The 17,893-nt window shown below is 38.6% G+C and overlaps 1 pseudogene; it reads right to left on the reverse strand.

Moving 5' to 3' along the window:
- Positions 1-11,730: 11,730 nt before the first annotated feature.
- Positions 11,731-17,893, reverse strand: part of LOC101662847 — a 29,243-nt pseudogene continuing 23,080 nt past the window's right edge.

Below are 17,893 nucleotides of genomic sequence, written 5' to 3' on the forward strand. Positions count from 1 at the left end.
GGGTGCTATAGCAAAATGTGGTGAAGAAGCTAAATGGTGCCCAGCCATCAGATAAAATAGCATCTGGGATCTTAAAGGCTTGTCTACAAACAAGCAGCCAACTAAGTGAGATGTCAACTATTTCCACATGGAAGAAGCACACCAACATCAGTCAAGACTCTGCCCTACTACAAACATGATACACAATTTTCTGAAAGCCTGGCTGTTTCCCAAGCCTGCATATATACTTGTACAATTCAGGAACTGGTGGGATTCTTCCCTAAAGTTATTTGAAACCATCAATGGCCCAACTGTAAAAGCTCCAGTGTTGAGTACAGGTGACACAGTTTTGCCACAAAATAAAGAAGTGAGTATGTACTGTTTGTGGCCTCTAAATGCATCCTATGAGATTAAGTGCTTCCCCTAGTTACTTTAGCCATTTTCCACTTGGGAATAACTATAAAACCAGCAGCTTTCTTATTTAAATTTCAATATTACACCTAGGCTTTCTTTTCGCGCTCAAGAAAATTTTAATTTTGGCAATGCCTAAATTATTTCAAGGCCCCTTGGTGAATGAGAGTGGCCAAGGACCAGAGAAACTTGGCTGCTGGCAGGAGGGGAGGGCTGCTGTGGACCAATAACTGTATCCTCAATAATTTCTGACTCTGGCTTATAGTGACTTATTGGCTTCCCTAGGAGACCCCCATAATCATGAATATTGTCTGTTGTGTTCTGTGTGCCATTGCAATTGATTGTTGAGCCCAGCCGAGAAGTAGAGTGTCATGGCAGGAATGACACTTGAGCTGATGTGGACTTGGATTTAGATTATTCTCCTTTGTGCGGTCAAGGGAAGTCAGATGTGGCCACCAAGTCATTTACTCATAAACGTTTTCAAATATAATCTCAACCTCCAAGTACCTTTAGAAAAATACCTTTAAAATTAAAGTAATGGGTCCAACTGTTAAATTTCAAAACACATAATACATAGAGTATAAAATGTCTAAAAAGTATGGAAACACAAGGAAAACACTGTACTTGAAGTTTATCTTAGGCTTCCAGATTTCCCAAAATTTTATAGATCTATTCACTTCTTAGGAACTGATAGCACATAGCACCATGAAAATTTTCTTAAAAGTCCTACAGGAAAAAAAAATCTATTTATCATCATTTAATCCTGTATTTTCCAAACTTAATTAAATATATAACTCCATTTACACCATGTAATACTCAAATCAAGGCGCACTGGTGACAGCTGCTAACCCAAAAGACGACAGTTCAAACCCACCAGCATTCTGTGGGAGAAAGATGTAGCATCTTGCTTCTGTAAAGATTGATAGATAGTCCTGTAAAGATTGATACCTATGGGGCAGTTCTACTCTGTTACCCAGGCTCACAATGAGGCAGAATGGATTTGTTGGCAATGTATTTTTAAAATGAAATATTGACCATATCCAGAATCAATATTTGATAATACAGACTTTGGACAATTCACCTCTAAACTTCCAATTATGCACATTGCCTTATGCTAGAAAAAGCAAGACCATGCATTCTCAAAAGGCTTATAAAACTGTCTAGTGTTATCGCTTTCTAACCAACCTCCCATCGAGAGAGAGAAAAATAACCACCAACTGGGGATCAAAGAACTTTGTCAGTATGTCCTGAGCTTCACCATTCTTGCCAAATGTGGAAGTCATCAAGAAAGTCTTGAACATGCAAGCTCCAGAAATGCCAGCGCCCCTAGTGACCTATATTAGCTTGCTGGTTACATGTCATTGAGCATACAGTAGTAGATCTTCAGGCTTGATCCTCAGTCTCAGCTCTCTTTGAGCCCATTCTGTCTCATGCTGATTCTATGTATTTCAGAGTAGAACTTAACTCTATAGGATTTCCAATGATGCTGTCCTTTTGAAAATAGATTACAAGGCCGTTCTTCCCAGTTTACATAGCCTTTGGTTAAAATATCAATTACGTGGGCAAACAAGGGGCTTCAAAAAGTCCCTTATCTTCTGTGGCACTGTACAGTACTCACCTTCCCGACAATCCCTGAAGACAAAATGGGTGCATAAGCAAATGTGGTGAAGAAAGCTCATGGTGCCTGGCTATTAAAAAGTATAGCATCTGGAGTCTTCAAGGCTTGAAGGTAAACAAGTGGCCATCTAGCAGGGAAGAAACAAAGCCCACATGGAAGAAGCACACCAGCCTGTGTGATCATAAGGTGTTGATGGGAATAGGTATCAGAAGTTCAAATACAAGCAACCAAATTGACCAAAAGGAGTGTGGACAAAGTGGAGACCCAAACCCCACCTGTAAGATAATTAGATAGTCCCTCACAAAATGGGCCACATGGAAGGGATGATAAATCTATGGAGCAGTAAAGCATGGGTGAAACACCTAACTATTCTCTAGTTATTTAATATTTCTTCCCCTTATATTATGGTCTTTGTCTTACCTCATTAATCTTGTTAGACCTGTATATGTTCATTTGTATAATTAAGAGCACTCAAAGCATGAAAATCAAAATAGATAACAGGACTAATGATTCCCTGAGGGTATGGGAAGAGGGTGGTATGGGGAAAGATGGGGGAGCTGATGGCAATCATGACTGTATAACCACACTTGAGAGGAACAAATAACAGAATTGCAGATGAATGTATACATGGGATTGTGTAATATATGGCAAATAATAACAATAATAATAATATATAACAATAAGTGTTGCTGGGTAGTTGGATGGGGTGGAAGGGATAAAGGGGAGCTGATATCAAAGAGTTCAAGAAGAAAGAAGATGAATTAAATCTGATGGTCATAGCATTTTTATAAATCTGCTAGATCTAATTGAAATACAGATTGTTATAATAGCTGTAAGAGCCCCCAATAAAAATGATCAATTAAAAAAGTACATTATCTTCAATAATTCCATTTTATTTTATCTATCCATTTCATTTTTCCATGAAATATATGTCTGTAAAAGGGGGCTTCACAAAGTTTATGGAAAATTGAAATTAAAAGACCATAGACTAAGTCTCCATGTATTTCCATGAACATGTCTACCAAATTTCTCTCTGGTCTGGATAGGGTATCAGGAAAACTCTTCAAGTCCAAGAAATGAAAAAGAAAGAAATGGAAAGGAGTAAAAGAAAAGTTCATCCGGTTTAACATAAGTACTAAGATTTAACTGTGATACATTAGAATGCACATTGCACAAGCAGTGAATATCAACAGAGATTGAGAAAGTCGGGCAGTTTAAAAGCTTAAAAAGCAATGTCTGGATCGTTTGAGGAACTTTCACATTTTTCTACCATACTCCTTTCCATTCAAATATGTACCACGAAACCATGCCCAGTCAGAGGACACTGAACTTGGAAATAAAATTCTTTTTTAAACAGAGAAGTGGTCACACTTCTGAACATTTTATGTTCAATTAGCCAGCAAAATATCTAACCAGCCACTAGTTTAATTATCAAAGGGCCATAAAGTAAGTTTTCCTGAGTGCTTTCTGTCAGTTGAGGGGGAAAAATGACATTCGGCTTCATCAGGTGTACCACCATGTGAAAGTATAACTAGAATAAACACAACGGTTTCTATGTACACATCTGATTGTAATGATCAGCGTCAAGGAGAAAGATAGAAAAAAATCAGTTCATCTAAGCATGGTCCTCTCCTCCCGGCATAGGTAAAAGGCATTAATATTTGTTGCTGTGAACTTTTCAGCTCCTCTTTTTTTTCCCACATGTGCCAGTTGACAGGAATCTTTTTCTTACACTTTCTCATTTGCACTGAATAGTTCAACTGTGCCTTTTTCAAAGACTGGCTCCGTGTCACTGCAGCTGTTCACTTCTTAGCCCCAAAGGACAGAGGCTACTTTTGCTGCAGATCTGTGCAATGGTGGAGACAGCTCTCCTTTATGCCTTGCAGTATTAAGAGGCAAAGGTCACTGCTTCAAATGGAAACCCATCCTCTCAAAGGGATACCCAACAAAAATATTCCAGAATGATGATCCTGAGCTAAGAAGGTGAATCGACTGAAAAAACAAAAAAGCAAGAAAACTTTTAAACCCGGAGCAATTATTTAGAATTTTGTTTCATTTATTTTGTTCAGTTGAAAAAGAGAAATGAATTTCCTTGAAGCAAGCCAAGACAAAGAAAGGTCACAAAGTCTGAATTTATAGATCTCAAATACCAGATGATGTAGTACATATGAGAAAGCAAAAAAAAAAAAAAGACTCAATACCTCAAGCCAGGTGTTTATTAACTTTTTATACAACAATTTTACACCAGACTCATGTTATTCAACACCATATTATTGTGATAAAAATAAAATTTCAAAAATTAAATCACCAAGTTTCTTACCTATTACCAAATTTATAAGAATCTAGATACCCAATAAGTCATTTTGAAGAGTGGACTCTTCCACATACCTATTTTATAACAAATATTTAAATATTTATTACTAATTTGTGTAAGAGATATTAGGAAATTCACACATTGTTTCATTAACAGAAAACTTAACACATCATAGTTATTTTAAAATTAAAATTATATATAATTATCCTGGTTATTTGAATACGAATTATAATTGATAAAATTCATTTTTAGTTTAATGACTATAGGTAATCCAAATTTTAAGATTCTCATCTATTGAGAGAATAAAACAAATATAAACTTTTTTCAGCTTTGTTTTTTGTTTTTTTCCTCAGACACTGGCTATATTGCACTCATCTTTACTGAAATAAAACCTACAGGGAGAATAAAATTTTTGTTGCTTGGTCAGCAAATGTTATAAAGAGTCCCACAATAATATGAACCATTTCCACATTACATTTACATTGACTAACATGCAAGCTTATAAGCCAGACTTGAGAAGATATAAATGTAACATGCAATACATAGAAATACCTGCCATCAAATTGAAACTAATTCATGGTTTACAAAATGTTACAAATTGTAACCCTTCAGCAAGTAACCCTTCCTGATGTGTCCAAAGCAAGCAAGTTGCACAATGTTCAGTTGTGATTGACTTTCCAATGGCTAAAAATTGGAGGTAGATGGCCAAGCCTTTCTTCCCCACTAATGGTGACCCTACTGGTACTTGAGATATTGATGGCATAGCTTTCAAATACTTGATCACAGCCACATTCAAGCTGCCACATTAGGACAGACACATAAATGATGGAAATGTAGTATTGGGACTAAAGTGTAATTTTTTCTCTAGATCGATGGACAACAGGGAGAGAAGAACTAACCTTGATATTGTCCTACTATGTGCCCAAAATTGTCTTACTCACTATACATAAGTCAACTCATTTAGATGAACATTTAACAGGAATATATAATTATGGTACTACCAGGTTGTAGTTTTAGTCACTTGGAAAAGATGCTCAACCCAGAGTCCCCCACCAATTCAATTATACAACCTTGCTTGCTGAACAGGAAGAGTGCTTGACGCCCTTACCACTGAAGATCAAAGACCATACCTGATGAGTCATCAGTTCAGATTAACCTCAACATAAAAATGTTTTTTTAAAATCACCTTAACTGGACTAATGAAGAATATCCTGTTAAAGAATAGTTTAAAGTTATCAAGAATTTAATTTTACTTGGATCCACACTCAGTGTTCACAGAAGTAGCAAGAAATCAGATGCATTAACCCAGATCTTGAGAGTATCAAAAAGCAAAGATGTCATTTTGAGGATTAATTGTGCCTGACCCATTTTATGGTATTTTCAATCACTGTATATGCATGTGAAAGTTGGACAGTGAATAAGGAAGGACAAAGAATAATCAATGACTTTAAATTATGGTATTGGTGAAAACTCTTGAAAAAAGCCTCCACTACCAGAAGAACCAACAAATCTATCTTAAAAGAAATATAGCCCGATGCACCATAAAATAAAGGATGGTGAGGCTGTTTCATGAACTATGGTCACGCAATCAGGAAAGATCAGTGCCTGGAGAAGGCTGTTATGCTTGGTGTGATAATTAAGGGTTTTGTGTCAACTTGATTGGGCTAGAATTCTCAGTGATTCAGCTGGTAAGACCTAGTAATCACACAGGATGTGACCTATCATAATGTAATCATATCCATAACAGGATCTGCTATGCATACCTATGAGCAACTAATCAAGATTGGGATGAGACACACCTTACTCAAGTCACAACCTTGATGCAAACAAGTTGAAGAATGTTTCCTCAGAGGTGTTGTATACCATGTTGTCTATGAACCCTGGGAGTCCCCAGTGGCATGCTATCTGACCAGCCAACCTGACCTTGAAGTTATTCACCTTTGCAGTCAACACCCTGTGATCCCCTTGCAGGTCTTGAGTTTATAGAGCTCCCAAAGCTGAGTTAGGAAAAGCCTCCAGTCTAACAGCTGACCCATAGATTTGAAACTTGCTGAGTTTAGACTTGCCTGCTACTTTGACTGTAAGGAAAACTCTTAACATAAATTTATATCAAGAAAATGGTTTACACAGTGTGTTAGACAGGGTTCTCTAGAGAAACAAAGCCAGAATGCTAATAATTTTATATATACTTATACAGATAGATAGATATATAACATAAGAAATAAAGTTAATTAAATTATAAAGCAGTACAAATGGCTCAGTGCAACTCACTCCCACGAGACAGCTATGAGACACTGGCAGTCCTTCAAGTCTTGAGGGCTGCTGGGTAGTCCTCTGTAGAGCAATTTAGGCTATCCGCGCACAGGAAGCAAATAGCAAGGCAGGTCACCAACAGTCAGCCAGATGACAGGGTCCGACAGTCCCCAGCTCAAGAGATGTACCTTCCAGTAGCGTGGCAAACCAGGTCTTGAAGGAACCTCAAGTTACCATGACACAGTCCATGGGTTAGGTGTCCCACAGGTAGTGTAGCTTGCAAATTGAGGCACAGAACAAGCAAGGCAGCCACACACTGGTCCAATGATCAAAGAGTAAGAGACAAGAAAGGCGATGCTCGCTGAACCATTTATCTCTCCGCCCTTCAAATAATCCCACATGTGTTCATTGGCCATGTTGGCACAATAAACTAACTACCTCACACAGTTATATATAATATCAATCACACAGTTGTAGAAGCAGGCAAGTCCAAGCCTGCGCAGGTATAGAAGTATATAAATATATATCAATTTCACTGGTTTTGCTTCTCTAATGAACAGAATCTACACCATTTGGTAAAGCAGAGGGTCAGCAAAAAGGAGGAAGACTATCAATGTGATGGACTGGCACAACGGCTGCTGCAAGGGGTTCAAACTCAGGAACAACTGTGAAGATAGTACATGACTTGGCAGTAACAATTTCATTCTGTTGTGCACAGGGTCACTTTGAGCCATAACCAACTTGCAGTGTCTGACAACAACCATTAAGACTATATATGATCCAATTATGGCAGTCCTTATATAACAGAAAATAGCTGATACACCCTTTTGAGAACTATCAAATCAGGATTCTATTATACTCTAGGATCTCTTCAAAGAGTCATGTTACCACAAAGCTTAAAAATCTAAGTTTGTTAGCTCATGTATATGACACAGGATACCACACTGCTGCTTCTTTATTTTGGTTTTCAGCATTCAGTTGTTTATGGGGATGGTTTGCTTTGGATTCACTGTGCTTGATCTGTAAAGTTCTATCTTTTTCCAATGTTAGAAAATTTGGAGCTATTATTGATTCACATAATATCTCTACAATCTCTTTATTTTCAGGTGAGCATGTTTATATTTTGAATTCACTTGGTATACTTGCGAAAGAAGAATAAAATTGACCATTTAAAAGTCAATATTATAGAATGAGGAACCCTGGTGATATCCTAAGCTTCCGGGAAGATGGTGCCGATGTAGGGACACTCATCGGCAGTTTCCCTGTGAATTGTTGCCGGATCTGCTGGTGAGGGAGCCAATTAGAGCTGGACCGAGCCCTGGCCTTGCAGCATCCCATGGAACTTTGGGCACTTTACCCACGAACAGAGACCCATGCACTGCAATCCCTATTGTGTCCCAGCACCAGCCACATACTCTGGGGTCCCCTGCCTCTATCCAGCCCCATAGACCCCACAAGCTGTGTTTCCCTGCAATACCTGTCTCACCCACCCTCCTGCCCCCCCACCAATAGGTGTGTGGAGGTCCCCTGTATTTCCCACCCCAATGACTGGGCACCTAAATCCCTTGAGTTGCTCCCTCATATTCCCCCAGGTGACCGGCCTACACTCCCGCACCACCTGTGCTTGTCCCATTGCTGGGAGGAGGCCTGGATAGTCTGCCTTTCTAAGTAACACAAGGACATTAGTGTGGACTTCTGGAGGCCTTGGATGCTGGAAATTGCTGCATCCCTCATATTTGAATCCCAATTGGGATAATCCCATTGTCAAGGCCCTGAATACTCTCTAATAACAAGGGCACAACTAGGCCCTCCAGATAGATAACCCCAGCTTTCTAGGGAAGATAGTAAGTGAATTCAGTGCACCACTGGTCTTAGCCAGTCCACCTCCATGGGCACTAACTACAATCTATTATTGAACATGACCCAAACTTAACAGTTACAAAGAAGAAGCAGCCCTTGGATTGCAAGATAGGTAATTCAAGAAGAATGTTGTTGAGAGTCTTACAAGAATTTAGGAGATAAATCCTGAAAACAGGTGAAAAAAGGGAGATACAAGAATCCTCACACTGAAGGAAAATTCAAGAGTTAAGGGATGAGGTAGCAGAAATAAGGAACAAGGTGAAAGATCTCAAAAATAGAATGGAAGAAATGGTAAATTGAATCAGCAAACTTAAAGATAATCAAGCAGGATTCCCAAAAGAGAGAAATAATGATAATAAAAAAACTGAAGAAAGCCTGAGGATGAGGGGGGAATTCAATGAAGTATAACAATATTTGAATTATTGGGGTCTTGGAACAGAAAGAAACAAATAAGCCTACAATTAAAATAGAATTCTTGAAAATTTTCCAAATATCACAAAGCAGGAAAAAATAATCATCCAGGAATGAGAGAGAACACCACTTAGATTAAACAAACAACAACAACAAAGGGTAGTCAAATTACCCAAATTCAAAGAAAATTAGAAAATCATGAGAGCAGCTAGAGAGAAAAAAAAGCAGTCACATATAAATGTAACCAGATAAGAATAAACTCAGACCTCTCTTCAGAGACCATGCAGGAATGGAGAAATAGAAGCAACACATTCCAAAATTTGAAAGACAACAAGTGCAACTCAAGAATCCTGTCTCCAGCAAAGCTTTTCATCAAATTTAAAAGAGCAATAAAAGTTTTCTCAATAAGGAAATATTTAGAGAATACGTAAAAACAAAACTAGCATTACTAAAAAATATTATCCAGTTCCTTATAGGGAAAAAAACCAATAACTACAGCACACACACATGAGATCACCACATGGTATAACAATACCCCGAAACCAAACCATGGAGAATAAAACCCAAAACATCACAGATCAAACGAGACACGAGGAAAAGAATAAACTACACACACACACACACACACACACACACACCACCCTATACATCGGAAGGAAGGGAAAATATCAAACACAAATTGTAAGAGATGAGAGCATCTAATCTACAATTAGATTTAATTGCACTGAATGTTAACAGACTAAATACACCCATAAAAGACAAAGAGTAGCAGACTGGATTAGACAGCACGATCCAGCGATCTGCTGCCTTTAAGAGACATATATCTTTAGGAGTGTTTTCTGGTCGAATCTGATGGGGTACCATGCCCTGGCCCCAAAGTCTATTTTTGGTAGTCCCTCAGGACTTCCTTGCTCTGCTCCCCTTGCTGTACTGTGTCAACAGACAGACAGATGAACTATTTACGGGTTTTTCTTTTTTTGTCATTGGATTTTTGTTGTTGTTTTGTTTTATTTTGTTGCTTTGTTTGCTCTGTCTTCTTTTTTGTGCATATTATTATCTCTGCAGGTCTATCTAGTTAAGATAAGCAGGATAAACAATCTGGAGGAGAAAACAATGCGGCCAACAGTTCCGGGAGTACATGGGAGAGAGGGAGGCATAGGAAAAGAAGTTGGTGTAAATAAACCCAAGGACAAGGGAACAAGTAATCCAAAAGTGATGGTGAGAAGGGTGTAGGAGGCCTGGTAGGGCTTGATCAAGGGCAATGTAACCGAGAGGAATTAGTGAAACCCAAATGAAGGCTGAGCATGGTAGTGGGACAAGAGAAAAGTAAAAAGAAATAGAGGAAAGAACTAGGAGGCAAAAGGCATTTATAGAGGTCTAAATACAGGCATGTACATATGTAAATATATTTATATATGACAATGGAGAAATAGATCTATATGCATATATGTATATGTTTAGTAGTAAGATAGCAGACGGACATTGGGGCCTCTACCAACTACTCCCTCAATACAAGAACACTTCATTTTATTAAACTGACATTCCATGATGCTCACCTTCCCAACACAATTGCTGAAGACAAAGCAAGTGCATAAACAAGTGTGGTGAAGAAAGCTGATGGTGACCAGCTATCTGAAGATATAGCATCTGGGGTCTTTAAAGGCTTGAAGATAAACAAGCAGCCATCTAGCTGAGAAGCAACAAAGCCCACATGGAACAAGCACACCAGCCTGTGTGATCATGAGGTGTCAATTGGATCAGGTATCAGGCATCAAAGAACAAAAAATCATATCATTGTGAATGAGGGGGAGTGTGGAGTGGAGACCCAAAGCCCATCTGTAGGCAACTGGACATCTCCTTACAGAAGGGTCACGGGGAGGAGACAAGGCAGTCAGGGGACAATGTAGCAATGATGAAGCATACAACTTTCCTCTCGTTCTTAAATGATTCTTCCCTCCTACTATCATGATCCCAATTCTACCTTACAAATCCGGCTAGACCAGAACATGTACATTGGTACAGATAAGAACTGGAAACACAGGGAATCCAGGATAGATAAACCCCCCAGGACAAATAATGAGAGCAGCAATAGCAGGAGGGTAAGAGGAAGGTGGGGTAGAAACGGGGAAGTGATCACAATGATCTATCTATAACCCCCTCCCTTGGTGAAGAAAAGTGGGTGAAGGGAGATGTCGGACAGTGTAAGACATGACAAAATAAAAATAATTTATAAATTATCAAGGCTTCGTGGGAGGTGTTGGGAGGGAGGGGGGAAATGAGGAGCTGATACCAAGGGCTCAAGTAGAAAGCAAATGTGTTGAGAATAATGATGGCAAAAAATGTACAAATGTGCTTGACACATGGATGTATGTATGGATTGTGATAAGAGTTGTATGGCCCCCCAGTAAAATGATTTTTTTAAAGAGAGAGACATATATCAAACTCACAGATATAAACAGATTGAGAGTCAAAGATTGGTGAAAATTTTGCCAAGCTAATGGCAGTTAAAAAAAAGTAGGGGTAGCAATATTAATATCTGACAAATTAGATCTCGACAAAAGTTAGCAAGAGACAAGAATGGGTTCAATAGACCAAAAACAAATAACCTTAATAAACTAATATGCCCTCAACAAAAGACCCTCGGAATATATCAACCACATCCTCTAAGAGATGAATGGAGAAATCACTAGATCGACAATTATGATAGGTTATTTTAATATGCTACTCTCAAAGAAAGATCAACAGGTAATAAATAATAATAATATAATAATATCCTCAATAAAGGATAGGAAGAGCTGAACAAGACAATTGGTCAACTTGATCTCAAAGATATTTATAGAGCTCTTCATCCAACAGCAAAGAAGTACACACTCTTCTCCAATGCTTATGGTTCATATTCTAGAATAGACCACATGCTGGGACATACAGCAAGATTGAGAAATTCATACACATAGAGATCATTTAATCCATCTTCTCTGACCATTGCATCACTAAGCTGGAAATCAACAATAAAAACAATAGACAAAGACAATAACGTGGAGACTCAACAGTTCACTTCCCAATAAGGAAGGAGTAATAGTTCAAAAAAAAGAGGAAATTAGGAAATTCCTAGAAACCAACGAGAATGATAACACAACATGCCAAAACCCACGGGACTGCAAATGCAGTTATCAGAGATCACTTTTATTTTAATAATTATTAAAAGAATTATTTAATAATAATTATCAAATTTATTTTAATAACAAATGCACACATGAAAAAAAGGAGAGAATCATGGTAACCTCCTTAACACAGCACTTCCAACAGCATCATTCCTCCAACAAGAAAAGAAAATAAATCATAAAAGTAAGAGCAGAAATAAATGAACTGGAAAACAGAACAATGGGAGAAAAATAACAAAGCAAGAAGCTGGTTCTTTGAAAGGATTAACAAAATTGACAAATCACTAGCAAACTTAACAAAGGAAAAGAAGGAGCAGACATCAATATCAAGAATTCAGGATGAAACAGGGGGAGTCACAACAGACCCTAAGGAAATGAAAAGATTAATAGCACAGTACTCCAAAGACTGTATGCTAATAAATTGAATAACCTGCAGCACATGGACAAATACCTAGAAAAACTCTCTCTCGAAATCATCACATATGGCTATTAAGAACTTGGACAGACCCATAGCAAAAGAAAAAATAGATAAAATCATCAAGAAACTTCCAACTTAAAAAAGCCTTGGTCCAGATGACTTCACAGGAGAATTCTACCAAGCATTCAGAGAAGGGCTGACATCAATCCCACACAATCTTCCATAACATAGAAAGGGACAGCAAAGCCTCAAACTCAGTCCATGAAGCCAGCACCACCCTGATAACAAAACCGGGCAAAGACCCCACAAAGATAGAGAACTACAGACCTATATCTCTCATGAGCATAGATGCAAAGATCCTCCACAGAATCCTGACCAATAGATTCCAACAACATATCAAAAAAATTACACAGCATGACCAAGTGGGATTAATTGCAGGAATGCAGGGATGGTTCAACATTCTAACACCAACTAATGCAATCCACCATATTAACAAGAAAAAGGACAACAACCATATCATGATATACATCAATTGATGTAGAAAAAAATCATTTGATGATATCCAACACCCATTCCTAATAAAAATTCTCAAGAAGATAGGACTGGAAGGGAAAGTTATCAATCCAATAAAGGCCATATAGGAAAAGCCAAAACCAATATTGCACTCAATGGAAAAAAAGCTGAAAACATTTCCACTGAATAAGGGAACCCGAAAAGGATATCTCTTAACTCCACTGTTATTCAACATTGTGCTGGAAGTCCTAGCCATTACCATAAGAATGGCAAGAGATCAAGGGAGCACAATTGAGTAAAGAATTGAAACATTCACTATTTGCAGACAATATGATTTTATAAATTGAGAATCCCAAGGTGTACACAATAGGATTACGGAGACAATAGAGTTGTTTAGTAGAGTAGCAAGATTAACAAACAGAAATCAATTGGTTTCCTATATGCTATGATGGGAATACCGAAAAATATACCATGGAACAATACCATTCACAATAGCCACACAGGACCTGAAATACTTAGAAATAAACCTAAGCACAAAAAAAACCCTAAAGACTTATATGAAGAAAACTACAGAGCATCACTACAAGAAACAAGAAGGGATGTACACAAATGGATTGGAAGACTCAATATTGAGAAAAATATCAATATTATCTAAAGCACTATACAGATTCGATGCAATCCCAATCCAAATCCCAGAATAATTCTTCAAAGAAATGATTGGAAAAATGATTACCAACTTCATGTGGAGAGGGAAGAAGCCCAGGATAGGAAAAAAAAAAAACTCAAAAAGAAGAACAAAGTAGGTGGTCTTGCTCTACCTGCCCTCAAAATCTGCTACACTGCTACAGTTGTCAAAACAGCCTAGTTTGTTGTAATGATATGTATATGGACCAGTGGATGAGGATACAAAATCTAGAAATAAAAGCATCCACCCACAGACAACTGATTTTTGACAAAGGCCCCCAAAACATTAAATGGGAATCAGATGCTCTCTTCAATTAATGGTTTTGGAAAAACTGGATATCCATGTGCAGAAGAATGAAACAAGACCCAAATCTCATTCCATGGGCAAAAACAAACTCAAGGTGGATCAAAGACTTAAATGTAAAACCTAAAGCTATCGGGATCCTCAATGGGAAAATTGGGACAATTCTAGGAGCCCGATGCAGAGAATACAATGGACTATCAGAATTAACAATCAAAATACATTCCATGGAATATAAAATAGGTGAATGGAGCCTATTAAAGATAAAACCTATTAACTACTTTATTAAAAGAGTGAAAAGAGAGCCCACAGACTGGGAAAAGATATTTAGTAATGACATAACAGACAAAGGATTAATTACTAAAATCTACAGAATTTTACAAGCCTACAACATTGAAAAATCTAAAAGCCCTCTGAGAAGATGAGCAAAAGACTTGAACAGACAATTCACAAAGGATGACATGCACATGACTAATAACCACATGAGGAAATTCTCCCAGTCATTAGCCATGGGAAATGCAAATCATAAACAACCATTACTGATCACAGAAGATAAGAGTGCTATAGCAAAGTGTGGTGAAGAAAGTAGATGGTGCCTGGCTATCAATCAGAATAATGTCTTGGAGTCTTAAAGGTTTGTATTCAAACTAGCAGCCATTTAACTGAGAGTCAATTAAGTCCAAACAGAAGAAGCACACCAGCTTGTGTGATTCAAAGATGATACAGTAATTACAAAATTCAAGCATGGTGAAGAGAAAATTATGAACACACAAATCTTGGAATGCTATTGAGAACAGTGGGAGCCCAAAACCCATTTGCAGAGTATCTAGTCAGAGAATGTTGCTGGCAGATCCATTCTAGCCAAAGGCAAGAGTCCCAAACAGCCTTATTATCCGGCAGAGACCATTGTAATCTTGATTATGCTGGATGGAACTTGGCCAATTAACTCCCTAGATAGACACGACCTGAATTTGCTCTGGGTGCAAGTATCTTTTAGTTGTTCCATGACAGAAATTTCTTCCCTGGCCTTTTTATGGAGATAGGGGTCTTCTCCCTACCTTTTTCTTTACACTCATGTGATCTTATCCTTACCACCTTAGTGGTATCTGTGTTTTATTGTTTTCTGTTGGATTTTCCAGCTGTGACGCACAGCGATGGATGTATAACGATCATAACTGATACAAGGTGTTATAGGGAATGCAGATGTGGGGGATGGGTGATAGAGAGGGAAAGGGGATTTGGGGAGTAAATAATGAAGGCAGAATGGGGTGGGAGCACTAGAACTGATGATGATTGCACAACTCATTTTAAGGTGACTTAACCATAAGGGAGGGGAGGAATGCTCTAAGATGGATATGGTGGTGATTGTACAATTCCCCATGATATGATTGAACAATGGAACTACTCAATTGTTTGATATGTAAATGATGGGCCAATAAAACTGCTGAAAAAAAAGAAAGAAAACATCCTAGCCCAGGCCAACTCAAGTCCATAAGTCCGAATATTAGCCCATAAGCCTCTCTTTGAACTCACGCAGCCACATGCAATGATGTGGAATGCAAGAAGATCACGACTGATGTGTGCAAAGTTTTGTGGATCTAATGGCAGAGCTCTGGCAGTAATCAGGGTCAGTCGGTGAGAAGGTGATGACAAAGAGAGAGGGGAGATTCCCGGGGCCCTCCTTATGTGGGCCATGCCAACAAGGAGTTACCATAAGGGTGTAGCCTGTTTGACAGGCTAAACTCCATCCCTACACTTTTATGTAGTTTCAAGTTGACATGAAATTATTTAACTACCACAGACCACACTTTGTCAACTTGACACATTTACACAACTCTTTATAATTTCTAAAACAAAGACAATAGTAAAATTATATATATGCCTAATAGGATAAAACTAAAATGCGTACAACTCAAAATGGTCCGGTCTCATGAAAACATAATATTCTATAAGTAAACAAAAGAAAAATATTATATGCCTAACAATTGCAGCTATGCAAACACTCATAACTTAATCCTATAATCCTATCAACACATTCCCCCATCCATGAAAGTTTGTAAGCCAGAAAATTCATGCCTTTTTCCTTCTCATTTTGGGTATTCAATTTTTATACTGCTCATTTATATCAACCAAATGCTCTGAGAAGACAAGTATATTCTTTGATGTGAAGAATCTTCATTCCAGTTCGAACCTGTGAGTCTTCATCTATAAGCAGTCAAATCAGGACAGGCTGTCCATAAAGCCAGCAGTAATAGGCACCAATTAACAGGCTCAGAAATAAAACCTTCCTCTGGTCTAGTGGGGGTCAACTCAAGGTAGGTGGCCACTTCAGCCTCCCCAGGGTACCCATTGACCACCTCACTTTTTGACTGTGGGCCCCTTCTCAAATTCTCAACAACCCTAGCACCCTTGGGCTAAGTCATGTCATAGGCTCAGGTTCCGCACAACTCTTTAAACTTCAGACCAGCCAACCTGCTCTCAACTCTCCTCTAGTCCCTGTGAACCAGGTCCACATGTGTCAATGGCAAGACTCAATCCATCTCTCTATTGCTGCTTTTCTCCCACTTCCACTCAACAAGTGGATCCAGGCGGTCACCTAGCAAGCATTTCAGCCTGCTCTCAGGCTCTTTTTAAGGTTCAGTCTAGAGAGGAGAATTCCTTCATGGCTCCAAATTTTTCCAGGTTGAGGTGCAAACTGCTAGTTCAAACTTCAAAAGGGCCAAATGGCTCCTTTTTTTTTTCTTTGGTATGCCAAAAGCTCTCTCAGCAAGACTTTTCAAATGCAAATGTTCTGAGTCCTCAAGACACTGGGTGGGGCAGTTTTTTGCAGGCATTTCCTACAGCCATTTAACAGGTCTAAGTTAATGCCTGAAGATAGTGGGCTTACAACCTCTCTATATTCATACCTTCCAATAATAATTTATTTTGCACATTATATCAATAACAATAGGTAGAAAAGATCGATATGATCCAAGTACGGCAGAGCCCAAAATAATCTTACAAGTCAAAATCAATCTTTTCTTATTTGTTTTTTATTTAAAATTTTCTAAAATTTATTTTCTTATTTAAACCATCCCATTCATATCCACTATGGCCTTAGGCCTCTGGCAGCATCAAGCAAGCGCCAAGTCTTTTGTCAGCCATCTTGACTACAAGTTGTCCTCAGAGATGTTCAAAGGGTGTTTTTGCCCCCAGAGTTCAAAATTTACATTTATCACATTCATTTTCACCATTTCAGTTGGAAACAACCAGAGACAAATTTTAGGTACCAAAACCTTCACTTCCCATGTCCTTTCCAGAAAGCAATTGAGTAAACAGTGTATCTCTGGGTGACTTCTGGCTGGTCAAAGAAGGAAAACTATACCATAAGGCAGAGGTCAAACAAGCATTGTAAAGCCAAATTGCCCCCCTGACTGGCTCCCGGATCTCGGGCAGACTGTGGTTTCATGTTTCCTAGCAGTGCAAAGTAGGACGTACCAGAGACTGAGGCTAGCCAACCTGGGAACGAAACAGCGAGCCCAACCTCCGAGGGGACGACCACACGGCCAGCGCGGGAACTACACAAAGGACCAGACTGCCAACCTACCTCAGATGAGCCAATCAGTGGATTGACAGGAAGTGGGGGGGGGCCCTGGGAACGCCCCTTTCGTATACCTGTAAATAAATACTTTGGAATTTCCTTTGTGGGGGCTCTTGTCCAATACGGTGCACACAGTTAAGCACCTGAGGACTTGAGCCCTGGCTTAAGCTAGCATAATAAAACCTCTTCTGTAATTGCAGCCTTGTGTTCGATCTCCTTCCTTTAAAAGGGTAATTGCTCCAGGTCCCTAACAGCATCCACTCTCCGTCTTCATGATTTGTTTCTCTAGTACCCCACTCCCCAGATACTATAATGTGTTAGGCCAGGTTGACTAGAGAAACAAATCCAGTGACACTGATATATGTGTAAGAAAGAACTTTATATCAAGGA

The sequence above is a fragment of the Echinops telfairi genome, unplaced genomic scaffold (assembly GCF_000313985.2).
Source record: "Echinops telfairi isolate 266 unplaced genomic scaffold, ASM31398v2 ScPeMD7_7475;HRSCAF=8513, whole genome shotgun sequence".
NCBI classification, from domain to species: Eukaryota; Metazoa; Chordata; class Mammalia; order Afrosoricida; family Tenrecidae; genus Echinops; species Echinops telfairi.